The sequence below is a fragment of the Dryobates pubescens genome, chromosome 17 (genome assembly GCF_014839835.1).
Source record: "Dryobates pubescens isolate bDryPub1 chromosome 17, bDryPub1.pri, whole genome shotgun sequence".
NCBI classification, from domain to species: domain Eukaryota; kingdom Metazoa; phylum Chordata; class Aves; order Piciformes; family Picidae; genus Dryobates; species Dryobates pubescens.
The window spans coordinates 20294308-20310954 of NC_071628.1; the positions used below are offsets into that span (position 1 = coordinate 20294308).

Below are 16647 nucleotides of genomic sequence, written 5' to 3' on the forward strand. Positions count from 1 at the left end.
CCTCTTCAAGGAAGGTGACATCCATGCTGAGGAGTTCTGCCACTGCTACCCACCACAGCCCCTGGGGCTTGGCACACAGTGGTGCTGCAGAGCACACCCCAGGCAGCTGCTCTGTGCGGATGTCCCGGCCCCACCTGATCCACTGTAGCTATCTCCAGCTCTCTCTTGGCCAGTTTCCTGCCAGGCTGTCTTGGCAGGGGCACCAGTGTCTCTGCAGCACGCTGGCAGGCAGGCGAGCAGCTGTCGCACCAGCCTCTGGTGTGCTTTGCACCTTGCAGGTTGGGTGGTGGGGCCAGGCGTGGTGGTACTGTGGTGGTGAGGGGTTCACTCTCCAGAGCAGAAAGGACTTCTGGCTTCAGGAGGGAGGTTCCTCTGGAGATGACTTGAAGGTGCTGTGGTGACCTCCCTTGCTGGCAGAAGGTATCTGGTGTCAGGTGCCCCCGCTGACTGCAGTGTCACGTCGGAGCTCCTGCCTGCCGCAGAGGCCTGGGAAGAGCCCTGGAAAGGATCTAACCTCAGGCTGATCAGCACACAGTGGGTGTTTGTGACAAGCAGCTGCTGGAAGATGTCACCCAGTGCTGCCTGGAGAGGTCTCCTTGCTTGCTTCTCACTCCTGGCATTTGCCTCTGCATGCACACACCACAGCTTTCCCCCCTTTATAGTTGGCCCAAACACAACTGTGCTGTTTCCACGGCAGGGCCTCTGGCCTTTGGAGGCTGTGCAGAGGGTTTGATGCTGTCTGGCTGGGGTTGTCATGGTCCTGAAACCACATGATCCCCTCAGTCCCACTGAGCTTCCCAGGTGTGCAGCAGCTAGGTCAGGAGTGCTGCTTGCTCTGGGCTCCTGGGCCTGTGGAGATGGCATACGCTGGCTGGAGAAGTGCAAGGCTGATATCTGAGCACAGCTGTTGTGTTGCTTCAGCCTGCCCACACCTCCCACGGCTGCAGAGCCTCATCTCTTCCTCCTTAAGGGCTCTGAAGTGGCAACAGGGAGCTCTTTGGGAAGGGGATGTCTTGTAGCTCAGGAATGCCTCCTGAAAGGCTTCTGTGAAATGCTCCTCTCTGGGTGGCAGGGCAGCGTTCCCATGTCCAGAAGCTGTGTGGGTCTGAGCAGCTGGCAGATGCTGATGATTCCAGGTGGCCTAGCTGTGTTGTGACAAAGGAGGATGTGGAGAGGCTGCTGCTGTATCCAGATAATCCTAATATCCAGTACTGAGGCCTGGGAGACTGTAGCTGGCCTTGGCCCAAGGGCTTGGGTCCTGGCAGGGTGTCCTGAGAGCAGGTGAGGCTGCATCAGCACTGGGCTGTCTGTAGGGGCTGGGGAGGGCTTGGCAGTGCCAAACAGAGCTGTTGTGTTGCTGGTGCCCAAGCCTTTGGAAGGTTCCAGCAGTGACTCAGCTGCACAGACCTGTGGGGAGGTGGCTGGAAAGGTGAAAATGTGAAGGAAAAAAAAAAGCCACCACAAACAATCAGGCTAAAAATATTGCTGATGTGATCCCCTGCAGTGCCTGTGCTTGAGTACTGATGAGCTGGGACCTCTCCTGGCTGCGTAGTCCTTTGCCAGCGCAGAGCTTTCCTCAGCCTGGGAAGGACCTTTGGCTGCCAGTCCTTCTGGTGTCACCTTGTGCTCCCAGGGTGGTGTCACTGCCCAGCTTGGTGCAGCAGGGATCAAGTGCCTGCTGCCAGCTGAGGCTGTGCTAGGGGTGGCCAGCGAGCAGCAGGGGCTGGTTTGTACCCTCACGTCCTGCCTGTGGCCCTCTTCCCAACTCTTCCCCACCCAAGGGTATTGGTAACAAGTTTTCCCTCTGGATCCAGCACCATAATGTGCTCAAGGATGTGTGCTTGGCCCTTGAGAGCATGCCACAGCCATGCCAGTCCCTCAGGCTGGTGTCTGGAGAGAGCTGCTCTGGGAGGCAGCAGCTGCTGCAGCTCGAGCTGCCAGTGTTTATTGGCTGTAGGACTGAACTGCTGTCTCATAGCTCCAACCCACTGCTGCCACTCGAGCTGTCAGCCTGCAAAGACTTCAGCAAGTCCCAGAAAGCTGCTCTGTGGCCCAGGAAGGAGCTGTTGTAGCAAACTAGCCTTGAACACTTCCAGTCCTGCTCCGTCCCTGGATGTATTTCCTTACTCTGCAGGGGTGAGGAGGGGAGATGGATCAGTCCTCTGCACATCCTTTCCCAGCACTGCTGTGGCTGATGGTGCTGTGGTGCAGGGCTCAGGCACTGGTTCTCTGAGGTGTTGGCTGTTTTGTTGGGTGGTGCTCTGTGGTGGGTGCAGCACAGCCCTGGAGCAGGGAGCCACATCCCTCCAAAGCTGGCAAAGGGTCTAGAGAACAGGTGAACGAGTTCCGTGAGGAGTGGCTGAAGAGCTGGGGTGATTTAGTCTGGAGATAAGGGTTAGGAAGGGGCTTTTGCAGCAAACTGACCTTGAGCACTTCTGCCCCATCCCTAGCTGTATTTCTTAGTTCCTCACTCTGCAGGGGTGAGGAGGCAGAGAGATGAGACTGCCCTTGCTGGCATCCTTTACCTTCCCTGCTCTGCTCCTCAAGGAGCACAAGCAAATGGGGTCTCGATCCAATTTTTTGCCAGTAGAACAGGTGACAACAAAGCACACAAGCAGATCAGTGTGTGGATTTTGGGTCTTTCTGGCTGGTTTTGTGGCCTGTATTCAGCTGCTTTGTCTGTCCTGCCCTACATTAGGAGGCTGTCCTTATGTGGGACAGCAGACTTGCCCCCTGGGAAGTCATCCTAGAACCAGTCTTAACACTAAGCTTGCAATGGTGTTTTTGGAAGGATCAGATGTTCTGGAGAGGACTTTCACCTCTCTAGGTGAGCCCAGCCTGAGCAGGTGAGTGTTCACTGATGGTGTCAGCTGGACCACCTTGCTCTGTCTCCCTCCACTTGTTGTGTGGCCCTAGAGCTGCTGGTGCAGCAACAGATTGGAGCTTTCCTTAGCTCTGCTCTGGAGACTGCAGCTCCAGCCTCCTCTGTGCCTTCTCTGGGGTGGCTGCTGCTGGCTCATTCTTTATCCTGGAAGGTTACAGCTCCAGTCACTCTGGTGCTAGAGAAGCAGCCTGTGGTAGGGAGGCTCTGCTGAACCTTTCCAGCCCTCAGCTCTGCAGCTTCTCCAGAGCACAGCAACTCTTCTGCTGTGAGCTCAAACGTGCTGATTATCTGTAGCTGCTTTAATATGTGCCAGGCTAGAGCTGCAGGCAGGTTGGTCTGCATTGCCTGGCAGAGAGCTGAGGTCTCCAAGTGTGAACTGCTCTGAAGTCTTCAAGGCAAAACCCTGCCTCTGAAGGATGAAAGAAAAGACCTGTTGTGCAGAAGGAAGCATGGTTGTTGTCATGGACTCCCAGTCTTTCTTCTCGAGGACAGCAGGAGGGACAGTTTCCAGATTATCTTCAGCAATGCTGTGTATGGGTGGCAGGCACCTGAGGAATACCCTCCTGAAGTGAGTGCTCAGCCTTGGGGTGGTAGTTGCAGATCAGTACAGTGCAGCAATGTCTTCCTTGAGCTGCTGGCTGGAGTGGTCAGCTGCAGAACTTGCAGACCCTGGTGGGGCAGAGGATTTGGGTGAGGGAAGTCCCCTAGATCCCTGGCTGTCTATCTTGCTACTAGGCTAACCTGTGGTGCTAAATCCCTGCTCCATAGCTTCTCCATTGTGCCCTTCTGCATGTCCAGGGCTCTTCCTGCTCTTTGATGTCTTTTGGGCAAGTTGCTGCCTAGGTGTGCCCTCAACTATTGCATGTTCCTTCTTGGCTGTATGAAAGTCCTTCTCGTGCTGGAGGAAAGTTTCAGAAGCTTATCCTGATAGAGAAAAGCTCAGTATCTGGATCACTCCAGGTTGTCAGAGTAGCCAAGAAGGATTTTTCTGCTCTCTAGTGAAAGGGGAGCCTCAGGTCCAGGGAGGGAGCACTTTAATTCTGAGTGAGACTTTTCATCAGTGTTCACCTGCAGCTTTAAGCCTGAGTCTGCCTGGGAAACTGGGTCAAAGGGTCTTCATCCTGCTGCTGGTTGGTTGTTTGGTGCTGGAGCATTGAGGTGAGACCACCTCCTGCTGACCTCAGACTTGGGCAAGCAGGTAACCAAAGACTTGCTGGCAGTGGGGATCCTGATACTCTATGACTTTGTCCTTTGTGGCCTTGGAAGGAAGAGCAGCTTTGTCCTTCTGGAAAGCTTGTCTGCTGCTCAGGACTTTGCAGTGGAAGTACAAATGTGATGCACTGAGCACCAGCAACCTCTCTGCTCATAGACCTGGCCAGCCTATGAAGGGCCCTGCAGGGTAGCTGGAGAGGGGCTTTCTGCAACTGCACATGCTGGCAGGACGTGGGGTAATGGCTTCAAACTGGAGGAAGCTAGGAATAGATTGGACCTTAGGAAGCAATTCTTCCCTATGAGGGTGGTAAGGCACTGGAACAGGTTGCCTACAAGCTGTGGAGACTAACCCTGGGGGTGTTGAAGGCCAGGATGGAAGGCCTGGTCTAGTCAGAAGTGCCCCTGCCCATGGCAGGGGGGTTGGAACTGGATGACCTTGAAGGTCTCTTCCAATGCAGGTCATTCTGTGAATCTGTGGTGCTGGTGGTGCCCTCTGCATGGAGAGCCCTTAGGATGCTGTGAGGGAACAAAGCTGGGAGCTGGCCTGGCTTGCATGGTCTCTTGTGGTTGTACTTCAGGAGTCCCTGAGACAGCCTTCCGAAAAGCCTGCCCCATGCCATCTTGGCTCCTTGTAGGGTTTTTGTGTAGATGTTTGATGGACACTTTCTGGAGTGTTTCTATAAGGGCTGCTCTGGGGGCTGATCCCTCAACTGCTGGCTAGAGCAGGGAGCACTTCCTGGCTGGTGACTGCTTGTGTGGCAGCAGAATTTGATCCCTAGCAGAATAAAACATGCGTCGGAAGTCAGACCAAACTCCTGAGTTTGGGATTGCTTTCTAATGGAAGGTGCTCTTAATCCACCTCCTGCTAGAGGCTTCCATTTGAGCAGCTTCTCCTCACCAATCTTATTTTTATTTGTGCTGATGCAGTAAAACAGATGCAAACAGAGGAGTAACTGGAACAGGAACCTAACCAGCACCTCTGCTTGCATCCAGCTACAGCTGAAATGGGTCAGGGCAGCTTCCAGTCTGGTGCTGGAGACAGCTTAGAGGAGCAGGCACACATCACCCAAAGCCCTGGCTCCTAGCAGGGAAGGATGTTTTATTGTGGCCCCCAGGGACTGTTGCTGCTGCCCATGTGCTCTCTGGAGGGAACAGTGGATGAGTGGGTGCAGGGAAGGCACAGGCTGCTCCAGCATCTCGCCCTACTCAAAGCTGTTGGAGGTGCAAAGAAGGAAATACTTCAGCAGTGGTGGATCTCCATTCTTCATGGCCATGCTTACTGGTGCTCCTCTGCCTGCCCATGCTGGTGTGTACAAACACATTAGGATTGCAGAGCTTTTGCCTGTACACTTCAGTCAAGAAATTGTAGTCTGGAGCATGTTCCTTGCTGCTAGCTCCTGAAGTGAGCCATAACAGGCATGGCCCCGTCCAAGGAGACAGCAGAGCTGCCCCAGGCAGTGTCTTAGCCTTTGTCTCCTTGTGAGCAGTGCTGGAGGGATCAGCATGGTGGTAGAGGGGTGGTGGTGACTCTTCCCCTGCCCTAGCTGTGAGACAGGCCCCATGTTCAGCACCTGCTTGTGCTTTAGGCTGTGTTTGGCCCTGCTGCTGCCCTGTGAGCAGGTTGTGTAGGTTGTGCTGTGGGATGACCCATCACTGGTGGCACTAAAGGCAAGGCCATTGAGCCAGCAGGGAGTGCTTGGCCTCTTTGTTACAGCTCATGTTGCTCAGGTGGACTCCTGTGATGGCCACTGCCAAAGGACCTCTGGGGCCCTCTGAAGCACACTTGACCTGCTGGCTGTCTAGGGTGGGAGGACAGTTTGAGTTGGAATGGGACTCTTGAGGTTATCTGTCCCAACCTCCTGTTCAAAGCTGAATTAACAACCTTGTGGAGGGTGTGGGCTGAGGGCAGGGGCACTGGGCAGGGTTTCTCTGGCCAGGGCTGCATCTTCCATCTCAGCACTCTGTATCCACATCTCCAGGCTCCCTGTCCTTGTGTGTGGTGCCCAAGGTGCTGGCAGAAGAGCTGAATCACAGGTGATGTCTGTGCTGCTGCCAGCTCAAGAGGCTGCTTCTTGGGCACAGCAGCAGCTGCCACCTCTCTGAGATGGCAGTGGATGAGCTCCCAGATCCCCTCCTTGCACCTCTGGCTGCTTGTTTTTAAGCTGTGAGCACAGAGGGGAGGTAAAGCAAAGTCCTGAAGCTGTACCTGAGGTGTGCAAACCTCTGGAAGGTAACTGAGAACCTGCAGCATCACTGGCTGTGCTGGGTGTGCCAATCCAGTAATGAAGGAAGTGGCTTTGTGCCAGCTGAAGGCTTTAGTGAGATTCATGTGCCCTTTTGTTTTTTTCACCAAACATTGCTGCTGGGGCTAAGGCCTGGTGGGTTTCATTTTTTTAGTTCTTCCTTGTCCAAAAAGGGGATGACCAACAGCCTGTTCCCCCTCTGAAGAACATCCCTTCCCCCAAAGGGGTATCCCAAAGGACTTGACACCCCCCCCTGCCACAGTGCAGCTGAGCAGTGGAAATGAGTCACTCATCCTGGCTGGCACTGAAGTCAAAGGTGCTGTGGAGCTTGCACCCTGGGTGCTGCAGCGGGGCACAGAGGAGCTCACTGCTTAAATGCTTATGCTGCTGAAGCTGCTTGTGCAGAATTTGACCCCACTATGTCAGCTTTAGCAGCTCTTTGGGACTGGTAAGTGTTAAAACCTGCTGTGCTTCAGTGCTGTCATGCTGGAGAGGGACAGGGAGGTACTAGAGAGTGTCCAACAGAGGCCATGAGGATGATGGACTGGAACATCTGTCTGATGAGCAGAGGCTGAGAGACCTGGGGCTGGTTAGTCTGGAAAAGACTGAGAGGAAGTCTTAATGTTCATACATATCTGAAGGGTGGCTGCCAAGAAGGGGTCAGTCTCTTTTCAATGGTGTCCTGTGAAAGGACAAGGGATAGTGGTTACAAACTGGAACCCAGGAGGTTCCACTTCAGCCTGAGGAGAAACTTCTTTGGTGTGAGGGTGCTGGAACCCTGGAGCAGGCTGCCCAGAGAGGTGGTAGAGTCTTTTTCTCTAGAGAATTTCAAGCCCTGTCTGGATGCATTCTTGTGTGACCTGCCCTGGGTGATCCTGCTCTGGCAGGGGGTTGAACTCTGTCTTCAGAGGTCCCTTCCAACCAATAACATTCTGTGATTGTATGAAAGATGAGCGTGGCAGTCTGCTCAGTGAATGCCCTTACCTGTGCAGTCCCAGTCCTGAGTTGTGCTTTAGCCATCTTTAGTCACTTCATATTTACCTTGGGTGGTTGTTAACTTCTGCAGGAGTAAATTCCCTGCCCCAGGCAGTAGGAAGGAGTGAGGCTTGTTGTCAGCTGGGTCCTGCTCTCTGGACACAGAAACAGGATCTATGTTCGCAGGCTGCTGTGCTGTAGCAGGTCCAGAGTAGGGCAACAAAGCTGGTTAAGGGTCTGGAGAACAGGGCTGGGGAGGAGCTGCTGGGGGAGCTGGGGGTGTTTAGTCTGAAAAGGAGACTGAGGGGAGACCTCATTCCCCTCTGCAGCTCCCTAGAAGGAGGTAAGAGCCAGGCTGGTCTCGTCTCCTGATGAAGAAGTAATAGGAGGAGAGGAAAGGTCCTCTTGTTGCACTAGGGGAGGTTTAGGTTGAACATGAGAAACAATTTCTTCCCTAAAAAAGCTTGTCCAAGCCACAGGCTGCCCAGGGCAGTGGTGGAGAAAGATGGTCCTGTGCTGCAGCCAGAATGGCTCTGCCCCTTTGCTGAGGGGACTGGCATTGTTTACTGTGGAGAAGAGGAGGCTGAGGAAGACTTCATTGCTCTCTACAGCTCCCTGACAGGAGGCTGCAGTGAGGTGGGGATGGGTTCTGCTCCCTAGTTCCTGGTGGTAGGACAAGAGGAAGTGGCCTGAAATAGTGCTTTAGGTTGGAGATTAGGAATTGTTTTCCTGCCAGAGTGGTCAGGGAGTGGCACAGGCTGCCCAGGGAGGTGGTGGGAGTCCCCATCCCTGGAGGTGTTAAAGAAACCTGTGGCCATGGCACTTTGGGACATGGTTGGATGGCTGTGGTGGTGCTGGGTTGATGGTTGGACTTAATCTTGGAGGTCTTTTCCAACCAAAACAATTCTATGATTCCATGATGTTAATGCACTGAGTTTCTCTGTGCCTCTCCTGCTGCTGTTTCCATCTTTCCAGGGCATGTTGGGAAGTGACTTTACCATGCTGGTGCCAGAACTGAGAATAGACCTCAGGTGCCCTGACTCTAATTGTGTGGTTCAGCTGTGGGATCATGCTGCCTTTTTTTATTCCCCTGCCCCCCTTCTCAGCACACCAGAAATAGCTGCCTGAATATCCTCAGTTCTTCTTTGCCCCAGATGAAGAATCCGTGAGGGCAGAGGTTCCTCTTTGGTAGGTCAGAAACAAAGGGCTGTGCCCTCATTCCTACTTAGGTGGTGGTTACTGCTGGTGTGATCACATCTGCAGTTGTGGAAGCTGCTTTTCTTGTACACTGGTGAGAAGATTGAGACTTCTGTTGTGATGCACGGCTCCAGAGAGGGTTCATGCCTTAGAGTTCAGCTGGCTCTTTCTGTAGGGGCAGTGACTTCTTCCAAAGGAGTAAGGGGAGTAGAATCAAGTAGGAGGATTTGAGCTGGACAAGACTTCTGGAGGTATCTGTTGTGCGCTCAGATGAGCTGAGGGCCAAGGGACAGCACAGAGCTGTTCAGCTTGGAGAAGAGGAGGCTGAGGGAGGAGGATCTTGTTAATGCTTACAAGCACCTAAGGGGTGGGTGTCAGGAAGATGGGGCCAGACTCTTCTCAGTGGCCGCCAGTGACACGACAAGAGGTAATGGGCATGAACTAAAGGAGTTCCATCTAACCATGAGAAGGAGCCTCTTTGTTTTGAGGGTGGCAGAGCACTGGACAGGCTGTCCAGAGAGGTGGTGGAGTCTCTGGAGGCTTTCAAGGCTGCCTGGACATGTTCCTGTGTGATCCTGCTCTGGCAACAGGGCTGGAGTTGATCTTCAGAGGTCTCTTCCAACTCTGTGAGTTCCCCTCCACCTCAGGGCCTTGTCCTGTGGCTTCTCCAGCAAGAAGGAAGACTCTGTCTGTGTTGCTTCTCTTGCTCCTGCAGCTTCTCCTCGTTTGTGCAGCTGGAAGAGCCTGGCTGCTCCCTGCTCTCAGGAGTAAGGAATCTGCTGTCTGCCTCCCCTGTGCTAAGCAAAGTCTGCTTCTGCCCTGTGTGCTGCAGCCCCACATCTGTCACTGCCGCTTCTGCTGGGCTGGATTCAATTGGTGTCCCCTGCTTGTCCTGTTGGCTCCTCACAAGCAGCCTGAGGTCCCAGGGCTGCAGCCTTGAGGTGCTGAAACTTCACTTAGGATTAGTGTGGAGCGTGGCTCAGCCCTTGCTCTGCAGCGAGCAGCTCCTGCGGTGCTGCTGTGTGAGGCAGGCGGGGCAGGCCGGCCCCGGCAGCTCCTCTGGCTGTGTCACTGCCGAGATAGAGACTGGAGCTGTAGGAGGTGGTTAAGGTGCCCGTTTGCCTTTCAGACATGCAAATGTTTCTCTTGCCGTGAGGCTGCTCGGTGTCTGTAGGAGGTGCTGCTTTTTTGGCTGACTAAAACATTCAGGCTGCTCCCACCCCAGGGGGGCAGAGCCTGGCTGGGCGGTAAAAACTGCAGACGAGCTGTTTTTCTGGAACTGCAGCAGGCCATTGTTCAGGACATCAGCCTTTTTTCCCCCCTTTATTTCTTTCCAAGCTGATTTGACAAATGACAAAGGAAACTGCACTGTGTTCAGTCTCCAGGGCCTCGGTCACGCTGCTTCCCTCCTCCGCCGCCCTGCCCCAAATGTGCGCTGGGGCTCCGCAGCCTCTGGACGTGGCAGGTGCCTCTCTGGAAGCAGAAGCTCAGTGGCACTGAAACCAATCTCCTCTGCCTTGCTTCTCCCAGTAAGAGCTTTCCTATTGATCTCTCTGCCCCTGCAAGGAGACCATTGCAGAAGGGTGGACTTGTCAATCTGAAAATGCTGAGGGGACTGGACATCCCTGATGAGGAACAACTGAGAGAACTCGGGCTGTTTAGCCTGGGAAAGAGCTGCCTGAGGGGGGAATCTCATCAATGCTGATCAGTACTTCAAGGGTGGATGTCAGGAGGATGGGACTAGGCTTTCTAGTGGTGCCCAGCGATGGGACAAGGGGTAATGGGCACAGACTTAAACATAAGAAGATCCATCTAAACATGAGGAGGCTCTTTGAGGGTGATGCAGCACTGGAGCAGGCTGCCCAGAGAGGTGGTGGAGTCTCCGTTTCTGGAGACATTCATAACCCATCTGGACATGTTCTTGTGTGACCTTCTGTGGGTGAGTCCACCTTGGCAAGGGGATTGGACTTGATCTCCAGAGGTCACTTCCAACCCCTATCATTCTCTGAGAAGTGGTGGGTGGATGCAGGGGAGTTTTCATCTGCCTGTCATCCTACTTCTGCTGCCTCTGGAGGTTTAAATGTCCCTCTGTCTAACCTTGCTGGTGAAGCCAGCTGGCAGCAGTGACCTTCCAAAGGCCTTGGCCTAGCAGCCCTGCTCAGACAAGTCCTGCTCCCTTCTAAACTGGCTTTTTCTCTAGTCCTGCAGCAATAGTTTAGAGGCTGAAACACTTGTTTAGAGCATGACTTCCAGAAGCATGTGCCTGTGCTCATCTAGCAGCCAGTGCTAAACACTGTGCCAGCTGTGGCTGGTGATGTCAGTCTGGGGCCTGGCCTGCTGCTCTGCTCCAAGAGTTCTGTGCAGGCATTTGCTTACGTGTGCCTTCAGGCTGCTCAAGTGGCCAGGAGGGCTGGCTCCCTGCAGCAGTGCTGTTTTGCTCTACAGGGAGGCTTCCACTCCTAGTGTAGAGGATGTCCCTGCTCACTGCAGGGGGCTTGGACTAGATGACCTTTGGAGGTCACTTCCAACCCAAACCATTCTATGTTCTGTGTATGGAGAAGGATCTTAAGCAGAGGGACTTGGACTGCTGTGAGGTGAGAGGGTTTGGTGTATGTGCTTGTTTTTTTTCCCTCTGGGCAAGGTTCAGTTCCTAGATAATTTGACTAAACCAGAGGAGTAAAGAGCATCACCACTGTTCTGGTTGGTTCTGCTGGGTGGCCCTGCCAGGCCCAAGCTAGGTCAGAAGTTCAGAGGACAGCTTAATGGTGACAGAGCTCAGTCAGCCTGGGCTGTCAAATTCAGCAGATGCTGTGTTTTGCTCTTAAGGTCTTATTCAAGGCATTAAGGTGTCATTTGTCATCAGCATGATGGTAGTAAGGTCATTCATTTACCCCAAGCCCTTCCCTAAACTGCCAGTGTTGGTAAACCCAGCTCCTCAGGGCTTGTTTCATCCATCTCTTATAAAAGGCTTTGGCCTTGGTCAAAGCTACCAGGAAGGTCTAATTCCTAAATGCTTCAAGGTCCTGGGCAGGTGCTGAAGGTCTTTTATTGTGAGGGTGACAGAGCACTGGAGCAGGCTGCCCAGAGAGGTGGTGGAGTTTCCCTTCTCCGGTGACTTTCAAGCCTTCTCTGGAAGCATGTGTGACCTGCTCTGGGTGACCCTGCTCTGGCAGGGGGTTTGACTCTTATCTTCAGAGGTCCCTTCTGGCCTCTGCCATTCTGTGACCTGAAGTAGTAAGACTAAACAGCATGTGGGAGCAGGAAGGTTTTCAGAGGCTGGTCAGGTTGGGTGTTGCCATTGCCTTTCCCAAGGTGTGCTGTGAACTGCAGTGTGCTAATGCAGTCACCTGCCTGAGATGGGACAAGCTCATGCTGGGTGTACCAGCTCAGTGATTGGCAGCTGGATTCAAAAGATCATTTGGGATCTACGTGACAAAGCTGGCCTCAAGAGTTGTAACTGGCAATGCTGTGAAACCTCCACTGTGGGCTCAGTGTGGCTGTGTGCTGCTGCTGTGAGGTGGCTGGCTTGGGTGTGCTGGGCCTACAAAGCTTAGGTATGCTTTCTTTGGTGTCTTCAGGGGTCTCAGGCTCACAGGAGGTTAGGAGTTGGAAGCAACCTCCAGAGATCTTGCAGTCCGACACCCCTGCCAGAGCAGGACCACAGAATCCAGCACAGGTCCCACAGGAACACATCCAGACGGGACTGGAAAGTCACCAGAGGGAAACTCCACAACCTCTCTGGGCAGCCTGCTCCAGGGCTCTGGGACCCTCACAGTGCAGAAGTTTCTCCTCATGAGCTGGAACCTCCTGTGCTGCAGTTGCCATCCCCTGCTCCTTGGCCTATCCCAGGGCACAGTGGGCAGAGGCTGTCCCTGTCCCTCCCTTCCTGACCCCCAGCCCTCAGCTACTGAGAGACATTGATCAGATCCCTCTCAGCCTTCTCCTCTCCAGACTAAACAGCCCCAGCCTCTCCTCACCAGGAATGTTCCAGTCTCTTCAGCATCCTTGTAGCCCTCCCTTGGACTCTTCTCTAGCAGATCCCTGTCCCTTTTGAACTGGGGAGCCCAGAACTGGATGCAGTATTTCAGGTGGGGCCTCACTAGGGCAGAGTAGAGGGGGAGAGTGATCATGGAAGAGAATCATTAAGGTTGGAAAAGACCTTTAAGATCAAGTCCAACCTTCTTCCCAATATGTCCATGACCACTAGACCATGTCCCAAAGTGCCACATCATCTTATTTTGAACACCTCCAGGGATGGTGACTCCACTTCCCTGGGCAACCTGTTCCAGTGCTCTGATGATGCAAGAATTAAGAGACTCGGAGAATTGTCAGGGCTGGAAGGGACCTCAAGGATCATCCAGTTCCAGCCCCCTGCCGTGGCCAGGGACACCTCACACCAGATCAGGTTGCTCACAGCCACATCCAGCCTGCCCTTAAAAACCTCCAGAGACTGGGCATATTGCAGCAGCATTGTCCTGACAGCACATCCCAGGGAGGGCTGAGCTGAGGAGTGGTTTGTGAAATGCTGCTTCTCCTGAGCAACCTGAGTGCCCGCAGGCTGGCACTGTGCCACCCTGGTACTGAGGCTGCTCCACAGAGCTCTTCAATCTGTCAGCGCTTGGCTGCCCTGCTCAGAGATGGAGCAGGCTGCTCTGAATCCACTCCTTGCAGCTGCAGCAGCAAGTCAAAAGTCAGAGCTGGAGTGCTATTTAAAACTCCCTTTTCTTTCTGTCCCCTGCAAAGGACCCTTGGCATGTGCCTCCTGCAGCAGCTCGGAAAGCTTCCAGAAGCTCTCTGGCCAGCCAGGCTGCTGCGTGTGAGGATGAACTGTGGTGACCCTGCAGTGAAAATTTCCCCTGTAGATGTGAAAAATACTCTGCTGGTTGCACTTAGGTGGTTGGGTTTTTTTCCCCTAGTCTGAATAGTTATTTGCTGTTTGCTGCTTTGGTTTTGGATCTTCAGGGATGCTCTTGACACCAGTGTGCATGAGAAATAGGTTTCCTCTTCTGCAAGTGAGCTGTCTGCTTGGGAGGGGAGACACTGTCAAGTTCTTTGGAAGAGCTGTGGGTTTATTGGGTGATTTCAGGGCTCTAGTTCAGGTGGGTGACCTTTGTCAGGCTCTTGTGCTCTGTCCTCCAGAATTCAGAGCAGGGAGTTAGAGCAGGATGCCTTCAGGCCCAGGGGGTGAGGAAGATCTGGTCTCATGCTGCTGTTTCCTAGGCTACCTGCAAAGACTAGTTCCAGAGGACACAACCTGATGGCTACACAAGGAGGAAACATTCAGGGCTTTTGCCACCAGGGAGGTGGTGGAAGCCTCATCTCTGGAGGTTAAGGCCAGGCTGGATGTGGCTGTGAGCAACCTGCTGTGGTGTGAGGTATCCCTGCCCATGGCAGGAGGGTTGGAACTGGATGAGCCTTGGGGTCCCTTCCAACCCTAACGATTCTGCAATTCTATGGTGTGGCTGTAGGTCCAGAGTGAAGCTGAGTCAGATCCAGTGGCATGCTGTGGGGTCTGCCATGAGCTCAGTGCATCCCACAGAGCACGTGAGACCTGTCAGAGCTTCTGGAGTGGATGAAATCCCATCTGCTAGCAGCAGGATGTCAGCACTTCCAGGCTAGGAGGTTAGGAGTGGGTCAGTTGTAGCTGGCAGGGTTTTGCTTGCTGGTAGGTGCTGAAACTTGTAAAGATCCCTTTAAAGGCCACTAATCCTACTGCTTGAGAGCACTCATACTGGCCTTACTGGTTTGCTGGCAGTGGGGAGGGCTGAACAGCCCTGTAGCAAGCTAGAGTGCTGACAGACAAGAGGCTGACATAAATGGGGCAGAGCAGTTGGATCCTGAAATACCTCTAGGAGCTCCTGGTGACACCCCCCCCAAATCCTTGCTGGTGCACCCCAAATGGGAGTTGTGGTCCCACATGCCCCTATAAGCAGGGGGTGAGGTGCAGACCAGCAGTGCCTGGCAGCAGCCTGCTGTGTAGGAGCAGCCGCCGTGCCCGAGCGCTGAGGAGGAGGGCGGTGGCGCTGGAGTGCCTGTCAGCAGCGAGGCCCAGGCCTGGGATCAGCTGCTTTTGCTTTGCCTCTTGTACTGTTTAGTGACTAATCAGATTTTTGAGCCTGTTTAACAAATTCAGCTGTCTCCCTTTGAACAATGCCCTGGCTGTATTTTTAAACACGTCACGTGGCTTCAGAGAAGTCGGCAAAGCAGTGGAGCAAGCGCCGCTTGCCAGGGCTGGGAGATGCTCTGCCCTGCTCCACGCTCTGACGAGGGGAAGAGCAGAGCCTCCTCTCCCCCTCCAGCCTCTTTCCCTCCTGGAGCTTTTCCTTGCCTGCCTGCTGCCCCTTGAGCTCTGTCCAGGGTAAGTACCCCTGGGCCAGCAGTGTTCCAGGGGCTGCCAGGTTGTTCTGGGGCTGCAGGGTGTGGGGTGTGTTGCTCATGGGGAGATCAAAGGGCAGGAGGTCCCTTTCCAAGCGTGCTGAGAGATGTCCTGTGCCTGCAGCCAGGGTGGTTCTGACCCTCTGCTGAGGGACCTGGGGTTGTTCAGTCTGGAGAAGAAGCAGCTGAGGGCAAACCTCCTTGCTCTCAACTCCCTAAAAGGAGGCTGCAGTGAGGTGGGGGTTGGTCTCTTCTCCCTACTAGTATCAGGCAATAGGAGAGGAACTGGCCTGAAATTGTGCCAGAGGAGGGTTAGGTTGGAGATGAGGAAAAATTTCTTTGCTGCAGAGTGGTCAGGGATTGGCACAGGCTGCTCAGGGAGGTGGTAGAGTCCCCATGCCTGGAGGTGTTAAAGAAAGGTGTGGCCATGGCACTTTGGGACAATTTGGTTTAGTGGCCATGATGGTGTTGGGTTGCTGGTTGGACTTAATCTTGGAGGTCTTTTCCAGGTGGAAAAAAAAACAACTATGAAATGCAGAGGGAGGTGGACCTGTCAGTGGAGGGAAGATGCTGTGGCTGAGGGCTCCTGCAGCCACAGCTCTGCCCTAGGTCTGCAAGTAGATTACTCAAGGACCCACCTGTACCTGTCTGGGGTTTCTGTTGGTGGTGTGAGGTTTCTCCCTCGTAAGATGAGGCTGGAGGTGCTAGTTCCCTGCTGGAAATGCCACAGGATAACGCAGCTTGAGATTGGCATATCTCAGCTTTGGGCACGCTTGGCAGCCCCCTCTAGTACTGCTCAGGCTGCACTCGAGCATGAGGTCACTTCTACTCGCCTAGTTTGGGCAGTGGATTATTAATCCTCTTTTTGGGGGGGATTATTAATCTTCCTCTGCACAAGAGCTGCTCAAAATCTGGGTTGGTCCTGGCAGAATGAGATCAGGTTGGGCTTGGAGACCAAGCGGTCTCAGGCTTGCTTTGCTGAAAGCTTCCATGCAAGCTGCCTTGTTTTGCAGCCTCTGAATAATTAAAACCATTTCTGAAGGCTTTGCTCTTCTCAGCTGGTTTGGGGACACAGCTTGCTGAGACTCCTTCCCTTTGCCTGAAGCTGGTTGGTGTTGTGTCCCTGTGGGATCCCATGTGGCCATGCCTGCCCTGCCTTCCCTCTCCTCCTGGGTGGCAGCTGACCTGTGGAGCGGGACAGGACTTTGGGTCCTCAATGGGCTGATGCTCTGCTGGGAGGGGGCAGCTGTTTGTAGTTGTTTTCTTGCCTCCATCCTCTCCTCAGTGGGAGGAGAACCTGCTGCTGTGCAGGGGAAGCAGACTGGTGTGTGTGCTGGTCTGTTGGTCCTGGGGCAGAGAGGCCTGACCAGGCAGGCTGTTGTGAAGGCAAGCTAGGAACAGCACTCACTGCTGATGGCGAAGTCCTCAGGCAGCAGGTTGAGGCTGGCACACAGGAGCTGTGCAGTATTCCACCCCCAGGCCTGGCTCCTCTCAGCCTGGCTGTTGGTGTGTGCAGCAAAGCCTGGCTCTGAGTCCACTTTGTGGCCCCTCATTGCTAAAAGTGCCCCAGCATGAGCAGTAAGAAATGCCAGCATGGACTGGGGCACCTGTATGAGGTCTACAACAAGGATGTGGAGTCTCCACTTCTCCTAGGTGAAGTGAGATCTCCTGGCTGATGTCAGCCTTGGAACAGTAGCCCACCCTTGTTTGTGGGCCATGCCAGGCTGCTGCTGTGCACTCCAGCTGTGCAGCACCATGCAG

General features: G+C 54.0%; 1 protein-coding gene across 6 annotated transcripts in view; it reads left to right on the forward strand.

Annotated features, from left to right (window-relative positions):
• CPEB1 (cytoplasmic polyadenylation element binding protein 1) overlaps positions 1-16647 on the forward strand; it is a 42484-nt gene that overhangs the window by 13703 nt on the left and 12134 nt on the right. The window contains exon 1 of one of the 6 annotated variants that reach the window (XM_054169135.1): positions 14733-14869. The exons of the other annotated variants lie outside the window; for them this stretch is intronic. The gene's annotated coding sequence lies outside the window, so the exon portion shown is untranslated. Of the gene's footprint in view, positions 1-14732; positions 14870-16647 lie in introns of those variants that run through there. 6 annotated transcript variants of the gene reach the window in all.